Source organism: Gopherus flavomarginatus, chromosome 3, assembly GCF_025201925.1.
Source record: "Gopherus flavomarginatus isolate rGopFla2 chromosome 3, rGopFla2.mat.asm, whole genome shotgun sequence".
Classification (NCBI taxonomy): Eukaryota; Metazoa; Chordata; order Testudines; family Testudinidae; genus Gopherus; species Gopherus flavomarginatus.
The window spans coordinates 137,653,547-137,672,022 of NC_066619.1; the positions used below are offsets into that span (position 1 = coordinate 137,653,547).

At 55.4% G+C, this 18,476-nt stretch overlaps 1 non-coding gene across 1 annotated transcript; it reads left to right on the forward strand.

Moving 5' to 3' along the window:
* The first annotated feature begins 1,865 nt into the window (after positions 1–1,865).
* TRNAK-UUU (transfer RNA lysine (anticodon UUU)) lies at positions 1,866–1,939 on the forward strand. The gene has a single exon. It is a non-coding gene; the product is annotated as a tRNA-Lys (tRNA).
* The last annotated feature ends 16,537 nt before the right edge of the window (positions 1,940–18,476 follow it).

Here is an 18,476-nt window from a genome sequence, read left to right on the forward strand (position 1 = left end):
GTGGGAGGAAGAAGTCAGGGGAAAACCTGTGTGTGTTAGATGTACTAGCCTGACTTTGCATTCACTCTGGGTGAGGGGGGAAGAGAGATTGACTCTCGGTAATTCTGTTCTCCAGGCTGGGAACGGGGAGGGTGGAATCCCTCTGTTTAGATTCACGGAGGTTTCTTCTGTGTATCTCTCCAGGAACACCTGGAGGAGGGGGGAAGGGAAAAGGTTTATTTCCCTTTGTTGTGAGACTCAAGGGATTTGGGTCTTGGGGTCCCCAGGGAAGGTTTTTGGGGGGACCAGAGTGCCCCAAAACACTCTAATTTTTTGGGTGGTGGTAGCAGTACCAGGTCCAAGCTGGTAACTAAGCTTGGAGGTTTTCATGCTAACCCCCATATTTTGGACGCTAAGGTCCAAATCTGGGACTAGGTTAGCTGCTAGGCAGCTGCCCTGGTCACAGGATTTTACAGCTTCTACAGGGTAAAAGGGATCTATTTGGGGTTTGGACCCATTGGGAGCTGGGTAGCTGAGTGCCAGAGATGGGAGCACTTCTTAAACTGTTTTCAGTTAAACCTTCAGCTCGTGGAGGATGAGGTTCAGCCTTGGATCCGTGTCTGCAGCAGGCAAGCGCCTCTGGCTCAATCAGCCCCCACCCTGCCCCCGCTGTATTAGCAGACTAAACCCCGGAGCAAACACACACGCCTTGCAAAAGAACAGGAGCCGGGATCTCGAACAAATGTCAATATTTTACTAAGATGATGTTCAAAGAAGAAAAAGGTGTACGGTACAGCGTTTAGGCATAGAAGTTTCTGGTGATCAGGGAACAATGAACAGATTACCCAGGGGGTGCGAAGTTCGGTTTAAGATCAGCTGGCGTAAGGAATACAGAATCTGCAATAGCCCCAATTGGGGGTAAAAGGTTAACGTACAGACACTGAGTTAGGAGAGTATGTTGTCCATGTGAGGGCTATGTTCAGGTGTGGAGTTTAAGAAGGGGGTACGACGATGAGAATGGATTGACCCGCGTTTGGTGAGTTTTAACATTCTGTGTTTTTTAATCTTTGCCACAATCTAGTTTAAGCAGGGTCAGTATGAACTCTCCCCTGCCATCTGTTGGTGATCTGTTGTAAAGGCCTTTTGAGGCTGATGTCATTTGCATGATTACACCCATCCCAGATTGCATGAGGGGAGTGCTTGTCCAAATGGTCATTTCAGCTGCTGTGGGATCCTCAGTCTCTTTGTTCTTGGGGCAGGAGTAATCAAGTGTATTTTCCTGTTTATTCTGGATCAAGGACAGAGTAACTGTACCTGGCATTTGAGGCCTGAGAGCTTAACCCTCGCCTGAAAAGGACTCACCATTAAGGGGTATGGGTTTGAAACACCAAAAGCATGGGGAAGTAAGAATGGGTGTTTTTGTGGCTGTTGCTTGCCTGTGATTGTTCTGACTGATTTTCTGTTGGGTCTCTAAAGACAGAAGTATTTTTGAATATCTTAGAATTGTTAGTACTGAAGATCCTCATCTTAAGCTTATGCCATTAGATTTCTTCCACAGTATACTTTGGTGCTGAAAGGTAAAAGGTTGCTCTGTGTGTGCTCTTGTGGAGTGAGGTAACAAAGGTTGGTTGCAGAGTATAAACTCACCCCCTGACCTTTGACTAACAAGCTTGCCCTGCTAACTCTTCCAGCAAAACAGGCCAAAGAAAGTGTATGCAAGCCCTGTACTGCAGCCCCAGTGCTATTTTCAGTTCCTTCCCACAGATCTTTAACTCCACACCAGTCCAGTTCCTTGCTGTTGCTTGTCCAACCACTGCATGCATATGCTAGACTGTATCCTGAGCTGATTCCTGACTTTTGTGCTCCATACAGCCTTGCCTGTCTGTGTCTCTGTGGTGCAATGGGTCAGCACGTTTGGCTTTTAACTGAAAGGATGGTGATTCAAGCCCACCCAGGGACAGTGATAAGCCTGTGCTACTTCCTTGCTTTCCTGCGGGCAGGGCCTGCTTTAGGCCAATTCAGCCAATTCCCCTGAATCGGGCCCTGTACCCAAGCCCTGCTGGTGCACTGTACCAGGGTGGCCCAGCTTCCCCAGGGGGCAATTTAAAGGGCCTGGGGCTCCCAGCAGGGACTGGAGCCTCAGGCTGTTTAAATTGCCAGCAGAGCCCCACTGCTGGAGCCTTGGGGGCTATTTAAAAAGTCTGGGGCTCCCCTTGCTTCTACCATCCCGGCCCTTTAAATAGCCCTCGGAGCCCCGCCACTTCCCCAGGGCTCCCGCAGCTATTTAAAGGGCTGAAGTGGTAGAAGCAGGTGAGCCCCAGGCCCTTTAAATAACCCCCAGAGCCTTGGGGTAGCAGGGGGCTCCAGCTGCCTCTGCCACCCTGGTCCTTTAAATAGCCTCTGGAGCCCTGCCGCTTCCTCAGGGCTCCCGCAGCTATTCAAAGGGCTGAGGCGGTGGAAGCAGGGGAGCCCCGGGCCCTTTAAATAGCCCCTGAGCCCTGGGCTGCTGCTGCTACCTTGGTGGAGGAGGAGGAGGAGGGGGCACTTACCGAACAGGGTAGGCTGTACCCCCTGTACCCACACCCCTGCCCGCAGCCAGCCTCTGCTGCACCCCCTTCCCTGCCTACACCAGTCCCACACCCTGTGCCCTGTCTCCAGCCAACCCCTGCCGCACCCCCCTGCCTGAAGCCAGCCAGTCCCACACTCCTCTGTCTCCAGGCCTGCCAACCCCTGCGCACTCCCCTGAGGCCCTGCCTGAAGCCAACCAGTCCACCTCACCACACATCTCCCTGCCTGCAGCCAGCCCCTGTCAGCAGCCAGTCCCACACACCCTGCCCTGCCTGCAGCCAGCCCATTTGCAGCCAGTCCTGCACCCCTGTCCTGTCTGCAGCCAGCCCCGCACGCCTTGCCCTGCTTGCAGCCAGACCCTACCTCCAGTCAGCCCCTGCCCTACCTCCAGCCAGCTCCATGTCCACTGGTGCCCTGCAGTTCCCAGGGCAGTAACCCTGCACACCTGCTGCAATGAGAGGGGCAGTGAACAGCTGTGACCCACATATGTGCACACCCTAGGGTGACCAGACAGCAAGTGTGAAAAATTGGAGCAGGGTGGGGGGTAATAGGATCCTATATAAGAAAAAGACCCCCAAATGGGGACTGTCCCTATAAAATCGGGACATCTGGTCACCCTAGCACACCCCCAGGGAGTGGTGGGGACCCACACATGTGAAACGGAGCTCATTTCTAGTTCAGGCCCATCTTTTTAAAAAAGAACTTTAGGTAGGGTTAACATACATCCATATTTTCCCAGAAATGTCCAGCTTTTTGGTTCTTAAATCACCATCTGGGAGGAATTTTTAAAAATACGGATGTATGGTAACCCTATTGGTACAAAAAATACATACTGTGGCACATCCCTTAAATCAGAACTTTTTACAGGGAACCGGCTGCTAAGAAATGAAAGGCTTTTTTTACATGGTTTTTTTTTTAGTCATTCCTGCGGGGCCCTGCCGAAAATGTTCGAATTGGGCCCTGCACTTCCTAAAGCCGGCGCTGATGGCAGTACCAGGGTAGGGGCATCTGTAAAAGTGGCCATGTGGAAGGTGGCAGGGATTTGGGGCCCCAGGAAGAGGTATTTGATGTTTGGTGCCTTGGAGCAGCTGGACTTGGACATGGTGGGTGTTCAGGAAATGCACATTAACAACTCTAGAATAGCTCAATAGGCAGAGGGTGATAGGAGGAAGGCTCATCTCTCTGGTCCTCCTGGCCAGGGAAGAAGGATGGGGTTGGAGTCTTGTTCTTCACATTCACAGTACAAGTACAGAAGGTTCTGGAGGGCATTACTGGTAGATTTTGTGCTGTGTGACACTGGTTACTGTTATATTAGTGTTTATGGTCCCCCAGTTAAGGCGTGAAAGGAAAGTTCTATGGAAGGAACTGGCTCCCTTCTTCTGGACCGCACGGTGTTTGGTGTTGGGGCGGGATTTCAATTGTTGCAGCTGGCCTGAGGACTTTCGGTCCTGTTATCCTGACCCTCAGAGGAAACTCTTCTATGATGAGCACTACCTGGCGCAGGTCTGTAGTGAGATTGGCTTAGAAGACGTGTTTCTCCATAGTGCAACCAGTGGAGGGCGAGTGGTAGCCTCCTATTCCTCTGACCCGAGTTCACACTAGCTGCAGAGGGGATACACCTTTCTGCAGGGACAGGCCAGGAGTTGCATTGTCCGGATTTACCTGAAGGAGAGCATGTTCACAGCCCAGTGCAGGGTGGTGCTAATGGACTGTTTGGATCACGCCGCTCTCACCATGTGCTCAATGTGGACAATTCCCTGACCAATAGCAGAGAATATTGGAAGCTGTACTTCCAGAGCTTGCAAGATAAAGGAGCAGGGGGGCGAGGCCTGGTGGTGTTGGCAGAATGGGAAAGCATCAGAGAATTCTATGACAACCAGGGGGATTGGTAGGAGTCGGAGAGGCGGGAGGGAGGAGTTGGAGGCTTTGTTCTGGTGGTCGGGCAAACACCACAATATTAAAGAAACCAACAGTGCCAAGTCCTGCAGTGTCACCTGTGGGATTTTCAGAAGCCCATCCAGGCTGCGGAGCCAGTCAGTGTGTGACTGTATGACCGGATCAAGCGACAGCTGCCCGAGTTCCAGGAGATGAGTCTGCAGCTGGCCGATATGAGCGGGACCACCAAGTGAAGGGAGGGGCGGCCTCCCCTGACATTTTTGAAGACTGCTGGGAATGGAGACAAAGCGGGGATGCTAGAACTCAGGGCAGGACCCCACCAATCTGATAGTGCAGGACCACAGTCACTGGAGGAGGAGAGAGAGTCCCACAAGAGGAAGCTGCTGGTGGGAAGCAATAAGTTCAGAGTGGAAGCCATCCAGCCGAGAGTCACAGGCATCTAGAAACTGAAATAGTAGCAGGTTCCATGGTGTAATGGGCAGCCCTCAGGACTTTGAATCCTGGAATCTGAGTTCAAGTCTCAGTGGGACCTCTGGGAAGTATGTTCGTTTGTTGCAAAACCTTGGAGCTCAGCTTGCTGGCTGAACTAGAAAGATGTTTTTCCTCCTGGATCACTGATGCCCGTTGGTCTTTGGTCCAGCTGACCGCTATAGGGTGGGGTCCTAGAACTTAACAGTCTGGCCAGAGATTCCTGCGGGTTGACCTGATTGTTGGGTTTCTTGCTGCTTCACCTGATGTCCACAACTTTGGTGCCTGTAGCTGCAGCTCTTCCTCTTGCCCTCATGGCATTTAAAGGAAGGAGTGCCATGGCCAGGCTTCCCAGGCTGGAACCCAGCACACCTCTCCTCCTCTGGGCACCTAGAGGAGAGGCAGCGGGTGTTGACAGCTCCAAGGGAAGGCTTAAAAGCTACATAACAACTGAGGTCAGGGCAAGAGGAGGGCAGGACCATGCCTATGTGTGGCCTTCAGACAGGCACAAAAACACTCAGCCAGCCTGCTCCCTGCCATGCCAAACACCCACTGAAGGCCACCCACAGACCAGCATGTGAGGCGGCTGCTGATGCTCTGTGGCCATTATCGAAGATGGTAGGAAAGCAGGGCCAGCCCCCCGGTGGGGCCTCTTACTGTTCCCACTCAGGTGCTCACTTTTGCAGTGAGGCAGGAGATTTTACTCCAAGAGGCTTCCCCAGCTGGTGAGAAGCAGAGAAACACCCAGGCTCCCAAGGTGCTATGTAGCGACCCCCTCAAGCACAGGGACTGGTGCACATTTGGAAGAGGGAAACTGCTCCACACGCTGGCCTGGGCAGCCGCCCATTTTCTTTGGCAAGTCAGGAATGGCAAAGGCTAGACTGGAAGCACCTGGGGCTCCTGCCCCAGCCTTTGTGACACCCAACCCCCAACTCCTTCCCGGGCTCTAGCTGCAGCCAGAGCATTGGCCTGAGCAGCCCAGAAGTAGTTCCAGCCCTGAAGGGAGCAGGACTTTCAGCAAAACTGTACAAGCACAACCATGAAGGGACTTGACCCCTCAGTTGTTTGATCTGAAGTCAGGCACCTTATCCATTAGGCCACATACGTAAAGGCCCTCAAAGCACTTCTTTGGAAAAGGCAGATACTGATGCATCAAATGAAGTGGGGATTCACCCACGAAAGCTCATGCTTCAATACTAACAATGCTGTTAGTCTATAAGGTGCCACACGACTCTTTGCTGCTTTTGCAGACACTGTGTTTCTCAGGTCAGCTACTGAGGGGGGCCGAGACTCTCTGGGCACAAGAAGTCAAGTTCCCAGTGACATGTGAGACTTAATTCTCTGGAGCCGGGTGCAGGGCTTTGGCAGGGAGGCTCAGGCATGGGGGATTGTGGTGCAACGGACGGACCGGCTGTCTAGGTGCGGAGATTTAATCTCACTGAGGAGGAGGAGGAGGAGGAATCCTGCTGATAGGCCGTGGCCACGGCCGGTGCAACCACTAGGTGAACTAGTCAGCAGCCTAGGGTGCCAAGTGGTTGGGGGAAACAAAAAGTGCACTCAGGGGAGGCAGTGGAGTGGAGGTGAGCTCGGGCAGGAGGCTGGGGGGGGGTGCAAAGGGAGGGCTGCCTGCAGCAAGTAATGGGGGTGGGGGCATGCAGGTGAACCTCTCCCTGTCCCAGCTCACCTCTGCTCCATCTTCTCCCCTGAGCATGCTGCCCCCACTCTAATTCTCCTCCCCTCCCAGGCTTGCCACACTAAAGAGCTGATTGGCACCGCAAGCCTGGGAGGCGGGAGAAATGGAGCGGCGCCGGCATGCTCAAGGGAGAAGGCGGAGCAGTGGGGAGCTGGAGTGGGGAGCTGCTGCAGAGGGGGCTGCCTGGCTCTTCCCCATGGTCCCCGCCCCTGCTCCAGCCCAGCCCCCCCCCCCCCCGCACTCACTGCATGGTAAGTGGAGTGACCCAGCCCCAGCCTGGTCCACTCCTGTTGCTCCCAGCCACTCTGCCGGCGAGTGCTGTGGGGCGGTTCCCCCCTCCCGCCAAACTTGGGAGCCAGGGGAGCAGAGCAGGCTCAGGTCCCAGGCCTGCGTGGGGGGAAGCAGACAGGGTGTCAAGGTTCCTCTCTCACTCTGAACTTTAGGGTACAGATGTGGGGACCTGCATGGACACTTCTAAGCTTAATTACTAGTTTAGATCTGGTAACTCTGCCACCATCCAGAAATTTCAGTGTTTGGAACACTTCCTGTCCCCCCAAAACCTTCCCCTCCCTGGGCAGCCTTGAGAGGCTTTTTCACCAAATTCCTGGTGAACACAGATCCAAACCCCTTGGATCTTAACACAAGGAGAATTTAACCATCCCCCCCTCCTTTCCCCCACCAGTTCCTGGTGAGTCCAGAGCCAATCCCCTTGGATCTTAAAACAAGGAAAAATCAATCAGATTCTTAAAAAGAAAGCTTTTAATTAAAGAAAGAAAGGTAAAAATCATCTCTGTAAAATCAGGATGGAAAATACTTTACTGGGTAATCAGATTCATATAGCCCAGAGGAACCTCCTCTAGCCTTAGGTTCAAAGTTACAGCAAATAGAGGTAAAATTCTCTCAGCAAAAAGGAACATTTACAAGTTGAGCAAACAAAAATAAGACTAACACACCTTGCCTGGCTGTTACTTGCAAGTTTGAAACATGAGAGAATGATTCAGAAAGCTTTGGAGAGCCTGGATGGACGTCTGGTCCCTCTTAGTCCCAAGAGTGAACAACCCCCAAAACAAAGAGTATAAACAAAAGACTTCCCCCCACCAAGATTTGAAAGTATCTCATCCCTTTATTGGTCCTCTGGTCAGGTGTCAGCCAGGTTTACTGAGCTTCTTAACCCTTTACAGGTAAAAGAGGCATTAACCCTTAACTATCTGTTTATGACAGGGGGGCTGGTCCCAGGCCTCTGTAGGAGACGGGGTGCTGGCTACTTCCTGCGAGAAGTGGAGTGATCCGGCCCCAGCCTGCTCTACTCCCTTGGTCCCAGGCTAGTGTTGATGTTGTCTGGATTTGTGCGGGTGTTTGTGTATATTAGCAATTGTGTGTGTGTGTGTGTGTGGCTGGATTCATGCATATGTTTGCAATTTTGTGTGTGTGTATGTGTGTATGCTCTGCTGCCCTCTGCTGGCGTGACAACCATTTCTCCGTATGTCACAGCCCCCATACCGTCGACCCCGGTGGTGATTTCATCTTACCAGGGCTGGCTGGCCTGACCCTTCTCCCCTCTGTGGGGTGTGGCGGGGGCTGCAGCTCAGCCTCTGTGGGGCAGGAGTGCCAAGGTGTGGGGTGCTGGGCTCCAATGCACCTGGAGAGCAGCTCAGGTGAGGCGGGGCAAGGCGTGTGGTGTCTGTTCTGCGTTGCCTGGTGCTGGGCCATTGCACAATCCCCAGCCATGCGCACAGCGTGCTCCAAGAGGGAGTAGGGGGCCAAGCAGATGATCCAGCATGAGGGGGTCATTTTCATTATTAGCTGTCCAGTGCCAGAGAGTTCAACAGGCCTTGGCACATGCTGTGTGGGGCAGGAGGACCTTGTATTTGGAGCAGTGGGAGTGAACTGAGTGCAGTTGCGTCTCTGAGCACAATTGTGAATGTTATGGTGTGTGTGAGGGAGTGATTGTGTGTGTGGCTGGGGGTGTGATTGTTGTCTCTTTGGGGGTTGGGCTAGCATGTCCCTCTGCGTGTGTTGTGTGTGAGTGTTCTTGGGATTGTGTGAGTCCCTTTGAGTGTGTGTGTCACTTGCTGCAGAATACAAAATCCTGCAAAGCCATTTCCTAGTGGTTAGCCCAGCAACACACTGATACAAACAGTGTCACAGACGCACACACACAAACAGAGCAGGGCTCAGCCCCACCAGCAGAGGGCAGCAGGGACACATATGTCTCTCCTGGGCCAGCTTGGACAATTTCCCATCACAACCTGGCACAGTGCTGGTGCCCCCACACGGGGGTGGGCAGTGATAGGGCAGGGGGGGCAGATGTGCTGGATCTGTAAAAGCAGCAAAGAGTCCTGTGGCACCTTATAGACCAACAGACATACTGGAGCATGAGCTTTTGTGGGTGAATCCCCACTTCGTCGGCTAGATTCAGAAGGAAGCACTTTGGGAAAATCAGTCAAGGCCCTTAGCAGAGCTGGGACACAGACCTAGTGACCCCTGGACCACCCTGGGAGGGCAGTGGAGTTTAGGGGTCAGAGCAGGGAGGGGGCTGGGCACCAGGACCCCTGGGTTCTATCCTTGGCTCTGGAAGTGAAGGGGGTCTAGAGCAGGGGGACTGGGATCCAGGACTCCTGGGTTCCATAGGGGAGACTGTTTTTCCCTGTGCTTCCCTCCCTAGAGATCCCAGCCCAGTCCCCTAGTGTAAACTGAGCACAAGTGGGGGGACTTGTTCTCCCACTTTGGAGTTATGATTCAAACACCTCCCTCAGGGGCTGTGACATCACAGAAGCTGCCCCCCCAACACAGAGAAAACTAGTGGGGTTAGGAGGGTTCTAGCTGCAGACACCCCTTGTCATTACAAGAAGCCCCCAAACCTACTTGCATCCACAAAACACCCTCTCAGGGTATACATCCCCTGCTAGGACAGGACTTCTTGCTCCCACCACTATTCTTATCACCACTAGGTCCTCCCAGCCAGGCACCACACTCCATTCACACACCTTTTGTCACTACGTAGCTCAGTGGCAATCACTGCCCTGAAGTGACTCTGGTGCAGGCATCCGCCACACGAACTCCCCGCACTGGATTCTGTCCACACACAGAGATTTCTCTCTGCCCGGCTCCTTCGGTTCATCTCGCTGCTCCCCGTACTGCCACCAGACACTGCTCATCTGCATAACCCCGCCCATGGACACGTGACACCTTCTGTCCTGCTGGTTTCAAGTGAGTGAGTTGCCCTCGGGCAGTGAGCAGGTCACAGCCCCAGCCAGGGCCGGCTCCAGGCACCAGCTCAGCAAGCAGATGCTTGGAGCGGCCAAGGGGAAGAGGCGGCATGTCGGGCTCTTCGGCAGCAATTCTGCGGCTGGTCCCTTGGTCCGTCTCGGAGGGAAGGACCTGCCACCGAACTGCCGCTGAAGAAAAAGGCGGCACAGTGGAGCTGCCGCCAATTGCGATCGTGGGTTGTTTTTTTTCCCCCGCCGCTTGGGGCGGCAAAAACCCTGGAGCCAGCCCTGGCCCCAGCTCATGTCATAGCACGTCACAGCCTGGGGCAGGGGGATATTGGGGGAGGGTGTGGGGGAGGGAGAGACTCAGTCCCATAGACTCGTAGGGGCAGGGGATATTGGGGTCAGGAGGAGAGGAGAGGGGGTTGGTAGAGACCCAGCCTGGGCTGCAGGGGAATTGGGGTGAGGTGAGGGAGCTGGGAGACAGAAGAGACACGTGTGGAGTGGTGAAATGTTGGTCCAGGGAAACTTAGTCACTCTCAGACATGCTGTGCAGGGGGGAGCACAGGGGCAGGGAAAGAGACCCAGCCCCACAGAGACCAAGAGGGATATTGGGGGCAGGGGATGGGATGAAGGGATGAGAGACCCAGGCCCATAGACCTCCCCGGCTCCCAAGTTTGGGGAGAGGGGGGAACCGCCCCACAGCACTCGCCGGCGGCGTAACTGGGAGCTGGGGGAATGGACTAGGCTGGGGATGGGTCACTCCACTTATGATGCAGTGAGTGCAGGGGTGGGGGCCTTAGGGAAGAGCCAGCCAGTCCCCCCTGCAGCAGCTCCCCACCCCAGCTCATCTCCCCTCCGCCTTTTCCCCTGAGCACGCCGGCGCCGCTCCACTTCTCCCGCCTCCCAGGCTTGCAGTGCCAATCAGCTGTTTAGTGCAGCAAGCCTGGGATGGGAGGAGAATTAGAGCGGGGGCAGCGTGCTCAGGGGAGAAGACAGAGCAGAGGTGAGCTGGGACAGGGAGCGGTTCCCCTGCACGCCCACCATTACTTGCTGCTGGCAGCCCTCCCCCTGCAACCCCCTTTTTCTACGTGGCCTAATGGATCAGGCGTCTGACTTCGGATCAGGAGATTGAGGGTTTGAGTCCCGTTGTGCTTGTGCAGTTTTACCATTGTGCTGAAAGTCCTGCTCCCTTCAGGACTGGAACCTCTTCTTGGCTGCTCAGGCCAATGCTCTGGCTGCAGCTAGAGCCCGGGAAGGAGTTGGGGGTTGGATGTCACAAAGGCTGGGGCAGGAGCCCCAGGTGCTTCCAGTCTAGCCTTTGCCCTTCCTAACTTGCCAAAGAAAATGGGTGGCTGCCCGGGCCAGCTTGTAGAGCAGTTTCCCTCTTCCAAATAAGTGCCTGTTGCTGTGCTTGAGGGGGCTTGGTAAATAGCACCTTGGGAGCCTGGGTGTTTCTCTGCTTCTCGCCAGCTAGGGAAAAGCCTCTTGGGGTAAAATCTCCTGCCCCACTGCAAAAGTGAGCACCTTGAGTGGGAACAGTAAGAGGCCCCACCAGGGGGGCTGGCCCTGCTTTCCTACCATCTTCGATAATGGCCACAGGGCATTAGCAGTCACCCCGCATGCTCGGTCGCAAGTGGCCTTCAGTGGGTGTTTCACATGGCAGGGAGCAGGCTGGCTGAGTGTTTTTGTGCCTGTCTGAAGACCTTTCATAGACATGGTCCTGCCCTCCTCTTGCCCTGACCTCGGTTGTTCTGTGCCTTTTAAGCCTTCCCTTGGAGCCAACAACGCCACCCGCCTCTCCTCTAGGTGCCCAGAGGAGGAGAGGTGTGCTGGGCTCCAGCCTGGGAATCCTGGCCCTGGTACTCCTTCCTTTAAATGCCATGTGGGCAAGAAGAAGAGCTGCAGCTACAGGGACCAAAGTTGTGGACATCAGGTGAAGCAGCAAGAAACCCAACCATCAGGTCAACCTGCAGGAATCTCTAGCCAGACAGTTAAGTTCTAGGACCCCACCCTACAGCGGCCAGCTGGACCAAAGACCTACCTGCAATGGGCATCAGTGACCCAGGAGGAGGAGAAAAAAGTTTCAGTTCACCCAGGTAGAGGGTAACCATACACATTGAGCTCCAAGGCTTTGCAGCAAACCACAATCTCTCCAGGAGGTCCCACTGAGATTTGAACTCACATTCGAGGATTCAAAGTCCCGGGGGTCGCCCATTACACCATGGAACCTGCTGCTGTTCTGTTTTCTAGACCCCTGTGTCTCACAACTGGCTGGTTTGCACTCTGCACTTACTGCTTCCCACCAGCGGCTTCCTCTCACAGGACTCTCTCTCTCCTCCTGCAGCAACTGTGGTCCTGCACTATGGGATCTGCAGGTCCTGCCCTGAGTCCCCACATCCAGGGCCGGTGCAACCATTTAGGTGGACTAGGCAGTTGCCTAGGGTGCCAAGATTTGGGGGTGCCAAAAAGCGGCGCCCCCCAATTTTTTTTAAATGCTTGCGCAGCCGCTGCTGCTGGGACAGATAGGAAGCCTGAGCTGCCGGCAGCCCGGGGGTCCCCTGGGTCAGGGCGCCACCGTGGCAGTTGGCAGCCCCTGGGGTCCCCTGGTTCAATGCGCCGCCACGGCAGACGGCAGCCCGGGGGTCCCCTGGGTCAGGGCACCGCCATGGCAGTTGGCAGCCCGGGGGTCCCCTGGGTCAGGGCGCTGCCGCGGCAGCCGGCAGACCAGGGTGTCCCCTGGGTCAGCGCGCTGCCATGACAGCCGGCAGCCCAGGGCCCCCCCGGGTCAGGGTGCCGCCGCGGCAGCCCAGAGGTTCAGGCTGATGGCGGCGCGCTGACCCAGGGGAATCCCTGGGCTGCAGGCAGAGGTTCAGAATCTCTCTCCCTCCCAGAGCAGGGGCTCCAGCCTGTGCCATTTTTCTCGTTGCCAGCGGGGGGGCTGGCGGCTGGGCAGAGCTGCGCAGCTCTGCTTAGGGCACGTGGCAGGAGCCCTGCAAGGGCAGCGCGACACCAGGGCTTCTTGAGGAAGGTGGGGGCTGCCCCCTGGCTCAGCCTCCACGTCAGCCTCAGCGAGGGGCAGGAGAAGAAAAGAGACTCAGCAGTGGTCTGGTGGAGCAGAGGAAGAAAGAGGACCGCGATGCTCATGCATTGGGCAAGGTAAGCAAATGCCTCCCCACAGGTCGGCCTCAGGTGCCTGTGCTCCTGCCCCCTTGGTCCTTGGCTGGTCCCTGCTGCTGCTCCCCTTGTGCCTGGATGGCTGGAGAGAACAGCAGCCTGCAGAGCTGAGCTGCCCCAGTGCCCACAGGCACCCCCCTGACTCCATCCCCCCCACAACCCTGACCCACAGCTCCGAGCCCAGTCCCTCTGAGCTGGAAACTCCCTGACCCCATCCTCCCCACAGCCCTGACCCCCAGCTCCAAGCACAGTCCCTCTGAGCTGGAAACCCCTTCACCCCATCCCCCCACAGCCCTGACCCCCAGCTCCAAGCACAGTCCCTCTGAGCTGGAAACCCCCTCGAACCCATCCCCCCCACAGCCCTGACCCCCAGCTCCGAGCCTAGTCCCTCTGAGCTGGAAACCCCTTCACCTCATCCCCCCACAGCCCTGACCCCCAGCTCCGAGCCCAGCCTCTCTGAGCTGGAAACCCCCTGACCCCATCCTCCCCACAGCCCTGACCCCCAGCTGACAGATAGTGTCCCTAACACAGTTATTGCTCTTCACATCCTCTTGACTCTCCCAGTTTCTGTGGCCAGTGGTGAGCGAAGCTTCTCAAAGTGCAAGTTGATAAAAACATATATGCGAACATCAGTGTTGCAACAAAGACTTCTTGGGCTATCTACTTCGTCACTAGAACATGACATAGCTCACAGCATTGACTTGGAGGAACTTGTTTCTAAATATGCTAAACTTAAAGCGTGGAAACATAAATTCTAAATTATAACATGTTACTCTGTGACCGTGTATTGTCTATAATGTATGTGATTTTTTGAGGGGGGGGGCAAGATGGAAGTTTTGCCTAGGGCGCAAAATATCCTTGCACCAGCCATGCCCACATCCTCCTGCTTGGTCTCCATTCGCTGCAGGCTGCAAAAATGTCGGGGGAGGCAGCCCCTCCCTTCACTCGGTGCTCCCGCTCATATCGGCCAGCTGCAGCCTCATCTCCTGGAACTCGGGCAGCTGTCACTTGATTTGGTCGTACAGTCACACGCTGATGGCTTCCCAGCCTGGATGCTCTTGTGGAAATCCCACAGGCAACACTGCAGGACATGGCACTGTTGGTTTCTTTGATGTTGCGATGTTTGTCTGATCGCTGGAACAAAGCCACCAACTCCTCCCTCACCGACTTCCGTCAATCCCCTGGTTGCCATAGAACCCTCTGATGCTTTCCTGTTCTGCCAACACCACCAGACCTCGCCCCCCTGCTCTTTTATCTTGCAAGCTCTGGATGTTCAGCTTCCAATGTCCTCTGCCCTGGGTCAGGGACAGGGGCAGCTCCAGGCACCACCGCAGAAGCGCATGCCTGGGATGGCAAGCTGCAGGGGCGGCCTGCTGGTCACTGTGAGGGTGGCAGTCAGGCTGCCTTCGGCAGCATGCCTGCAGGAGGTCCTCTGGTAATGCAGATTAGGTGACATGCCTGCAGGAGGTCCTCTGGTAATGCGGATTAGGTGGCATGCCTGCAGGAGCTCTGCCAGTCCCGCGGCTTCAGTGGCAATTTGGCAGCGGGTACACCGAAGGCGCGGGACCGGCAGACCTCCTGCAGGCATGTCACTGAATCCGCATTACCAGAGGACCTCCCGCAGACATGCCACCGAAGGCTGCCTGACTGCCGTGCTTGGGGTGGTAAAATACATAGAGCCGCCACTGGTCAGGGAATTGCCCACATTGAGCGCACTGTGAGAGCTGCGTGATCCGAACAGTCCATAGGCACCACCCTGCACAAGGTTGTCGACGTGCTCTCCTTCATGTAAATCCAGTCAATGCAACTCCTGGCCTGTCCCCGCAGAAAGGTGAACCCCCTCTGGGGCTGGTGTGAGCTCCTCTAAGCCGACCTCACTACAGACCTGCGCCAGGTAGTGCTCATTGTAAAAATGTTTCCTCTGACAGTCAGGAAAGCAGGACCAGCAGTCCACAGGTCGGCTGACACAATTAAAATCCCCTCAACACCAAATAGTCCAGAGGAAGGGAGCCAGTTTCTTCCATTGATCTTTCCATTCATGCCTTAACTGGGGACCATACACACTAATATAGCCGTAACCAGTGCTACAGAGCACAAAGCCCACCAGTAATGCCCTCCCTGGTCGGAGCTCCACCACCTTCTGTACTCACACTGTGAATGTGAAGAACAAGACTCCAACCCCGTGGTTCTTCCCTGGCCTGGAGGACCAGAGAGATGGGCCTTTCTTCCAATCACCCTCTGCCTATCAATCTACCCTAAAGTCATGAATGTGCATTTTCTGAACACCCATCATGTCCAAGTCTAGCTTCCCTAAGGCACTGAACATCAAGTGCCTCCTCCTTGGCCCCCAAATCCCTTCCACACAGCTGTTTTCACAGATGCCCTTTCCAGGGTACTTGCCCTTGCTAAGATGCACAAAGGAGTTTTCATCCCCAATCCCGGCCTGTCACTGCCCAGCAGCCCTCTGGCACCATTCCTGAGGGCCACCCTGTCTCACTCTCTTCCTGCCATATTGGGTACAGCAATAACTCCTGTCCCTCACTGTTGAAGGTCAGGCCAGGCAACTAGGGGCAGAAGCCCACAGTATCTTTTCTTACTGCAGAGCCCAAGCTCAGGGACTCACCTTGGGTGCAGGCACTGCTGTGCTCCCAGAAAACAAGCCACCACTGCACAAAGAGGGATGAAAGGACCTGCCAAAGCCTGGGATTGAACCAGGGACCTTTACATCTTCAGTCTAATGCGCGCGCAGCTCAGCTACTTTGGCAGCTGCATGGGATTACTTTGGCCTACTGCTTCTCTGTTCGAGATGTTCGGCAGCAGTTGCACACAAAAAGGACGTCATTGTCAGCGGCCCATGAAGACAAGACTCACTTTGGCCTGCTTTGATCAGCTTGACTTGCTACCTCACCCGGTTCCTGCCCTAGTGCCTGGGTTGACCTGGTGGTGGAAGAGGACTGGGAGCCAGTGGTGAGGGGAGGAAGCTGAGCTGGACCCTGAGCTAGACTAGACCCTGGCAGTAAGAGTCTGGCCACCATTTGCTGCCCCACCTTGTTGTCCTGGCTTCCCCCACTGGACGTCATTTTGGGAGGGAAGTGAGGCTTCTGCCTCCGCTCCCCGATTTTCACACGGCAGAGGAGCGCGAACAGGAAAATGAACGGCTGCTCCACATCCCCACCAGAGGAACCTGACGCCCTTAGCTGTGGTGAGTAAGAAGTGTCTGTTGGCTGACAGGGCCTGTCCTCGTGGAGCTGGAACAGCAGCTGCCGCCTCCTGCTCAGCTCCAGGCTGTGGGAAATGCTCATTGCCTGGCTGCATGGGCGGATGCTGCTCCGTGCTCTGGATAGCAACTGTATTGCTCTGTCAGCCTGCCTCGGATTGGGTAAGAAAGGGGCAGCACAGGACTCTGGGCCGTGTCTCCCCAGTCCCTGGCTCCCACACGCTGGCGAGTTGGGTAACTGGCGAGGGATTGCACAAGAGAGTGTCAGAGACAGGGAGAGAACCCAGGAGTCCTGGCTGCCCCCCGACATACACTCTAACCACTGGACCCCACTCCCCTCCCAGGGCTGGAGATAGAACCCAGGAATTCTGACCACCAACCCCGCCCTCGCTCTGACCACTAGACCCCACACTTCCCTTTTAGATTTTAGGCTTGCTGCCTCTTCTATCCACCCACCCCACCTGTCCATCCCTTTGCTGCAGGTTTCTGGGGTGTCACCCCTGCTCTGCACTTCTCCAGGGCAGCCCAAGGCTTTTCCTCACCCCAACCACACATCCTCTCCCCCTCGTGCTGGATCATCTGCTTGGCCCCCTGCCTACTCTCGGGGCACGCTGTGTGGTGTGGCTGGGGATTGTGTAACAGCCCAGCACCAGGCAATGCAGAACGGACACCACAGGCTCTGCCTCGCCTCACCTGAGCTGCTCTCCAGGTGCATCAGAGCCCAGCGCCTGGCACCTGGGCACTCCTGCCCCACAGGGGGTGAGCTTCAGCTCCCGCCACACTCCACAGAGGGGAGAAGGGTCAGGCCAGCCAGCCCTTGTTAGATGGGGAAATCACCACTGGGGTTGATGGTATGGCGGCTGTGACATACAGAGAAACAATTGTTGAGTCAGCAGAGCATGCACACACACACACACACACACACAATTGCAAACATACACAAACACATACATGAATCCAGCCACACACACACACAATTGCTAATATACACAAACACCCACACAAATCCAGCCAACATCAACACAACTGCTAACAGATGCAAACACATGCACAAATCCAGCCACATGAACACATACACTTGCACAGCCACAAACACAACCCCCACAGCTGAAATAATACCCCCCCACACACAAAACCCATACAGAAAACCACACAAACACATGCAGAAATCCATCCATCCATTCCCCCCCTCCCCACACACACACCCATCCCCATTCTGTGCACAACCTTGGGTCACTGTGACACTGAATACTTCAGTTGGATGGGGGACACAGCACCATGGTTATTCCCTGCCCCCCAGGACTCATAGGGAATGGATTGGGGGCACAGGCAGCACAATCCACTGCCAGCCAAGGGGAGATTAGAGGTGGGGAGAGGGGCTGTGGTTTCTGCACCACCCGGTTCCTGGCACAGGCTCCTTCGAGGATTTGCTTTTCTTGGTAGTTTTCACCCCATCACCACTTCCTGCCCAGTCCCCTCCTGCTGTGCTAGATGGTTTGGCAGGGGATGGGAAGAGCCCAGGAGTCCTGGCTCCCAGCCCCACCTGTGCTAACGTACGAGACTCCACTCTAACCCCAGCGCTGGGACTGGAACCTAGGTGTCCTGACAACCATCTTCCTTTCCTCTAACCACTAGATCCCATTCCCGCCCTTTTGGGGAGCCAGGGCTCCTGGGTTCTGTCCCCAAGACTGGGAGCAGAGTGGGATCTAGTGGTTAGAGCAGGAGGAGCCAGGACTCCTGGGTTTTATTTTCAGTGCTGCTGTGTGACACTGGGCCTCTATTTCTCCTCCCACTTTTTGGGTATGGAGCCTGTAAACTCTCTGGGGCATGTCCTGTCTCTTGCTGTGTCTGGGCAGTGCCTGACCCAATGGGGCCCTGATCTCAGCTGGGGCAGAGACTGTCTCTTTGTCTGTGGAGTCCCCAGCACAAAGGGGGCCTTGATTCTGTCCTGGTCTCTGTAGGTGCTGCTGTTGTGCAGATAAATAGTTGTAACACTAAAAGGCGTGACAGTGTGTGAGTGCATCACCATTGCCATGCAAAGGCTAAATGTGATTCTTATCCCTGTGACCTCCCGTGCACCCTCCCCCCCAGCTGCCCAATTCTGCACCCTGAGCCCCTTGTGCCACTGCCCTTGTCAACGGCAGTGCTGAAAGCCATCCAGCCCTAGCGCCAAAAGAAGAAGATGCGGGGGAGGAGCTTTGCAAAAATTGGTCACGCCAATAGGAAACCAGCCCCAGCAGGTTGTGACTTCACGTTCCAAAATTAGATG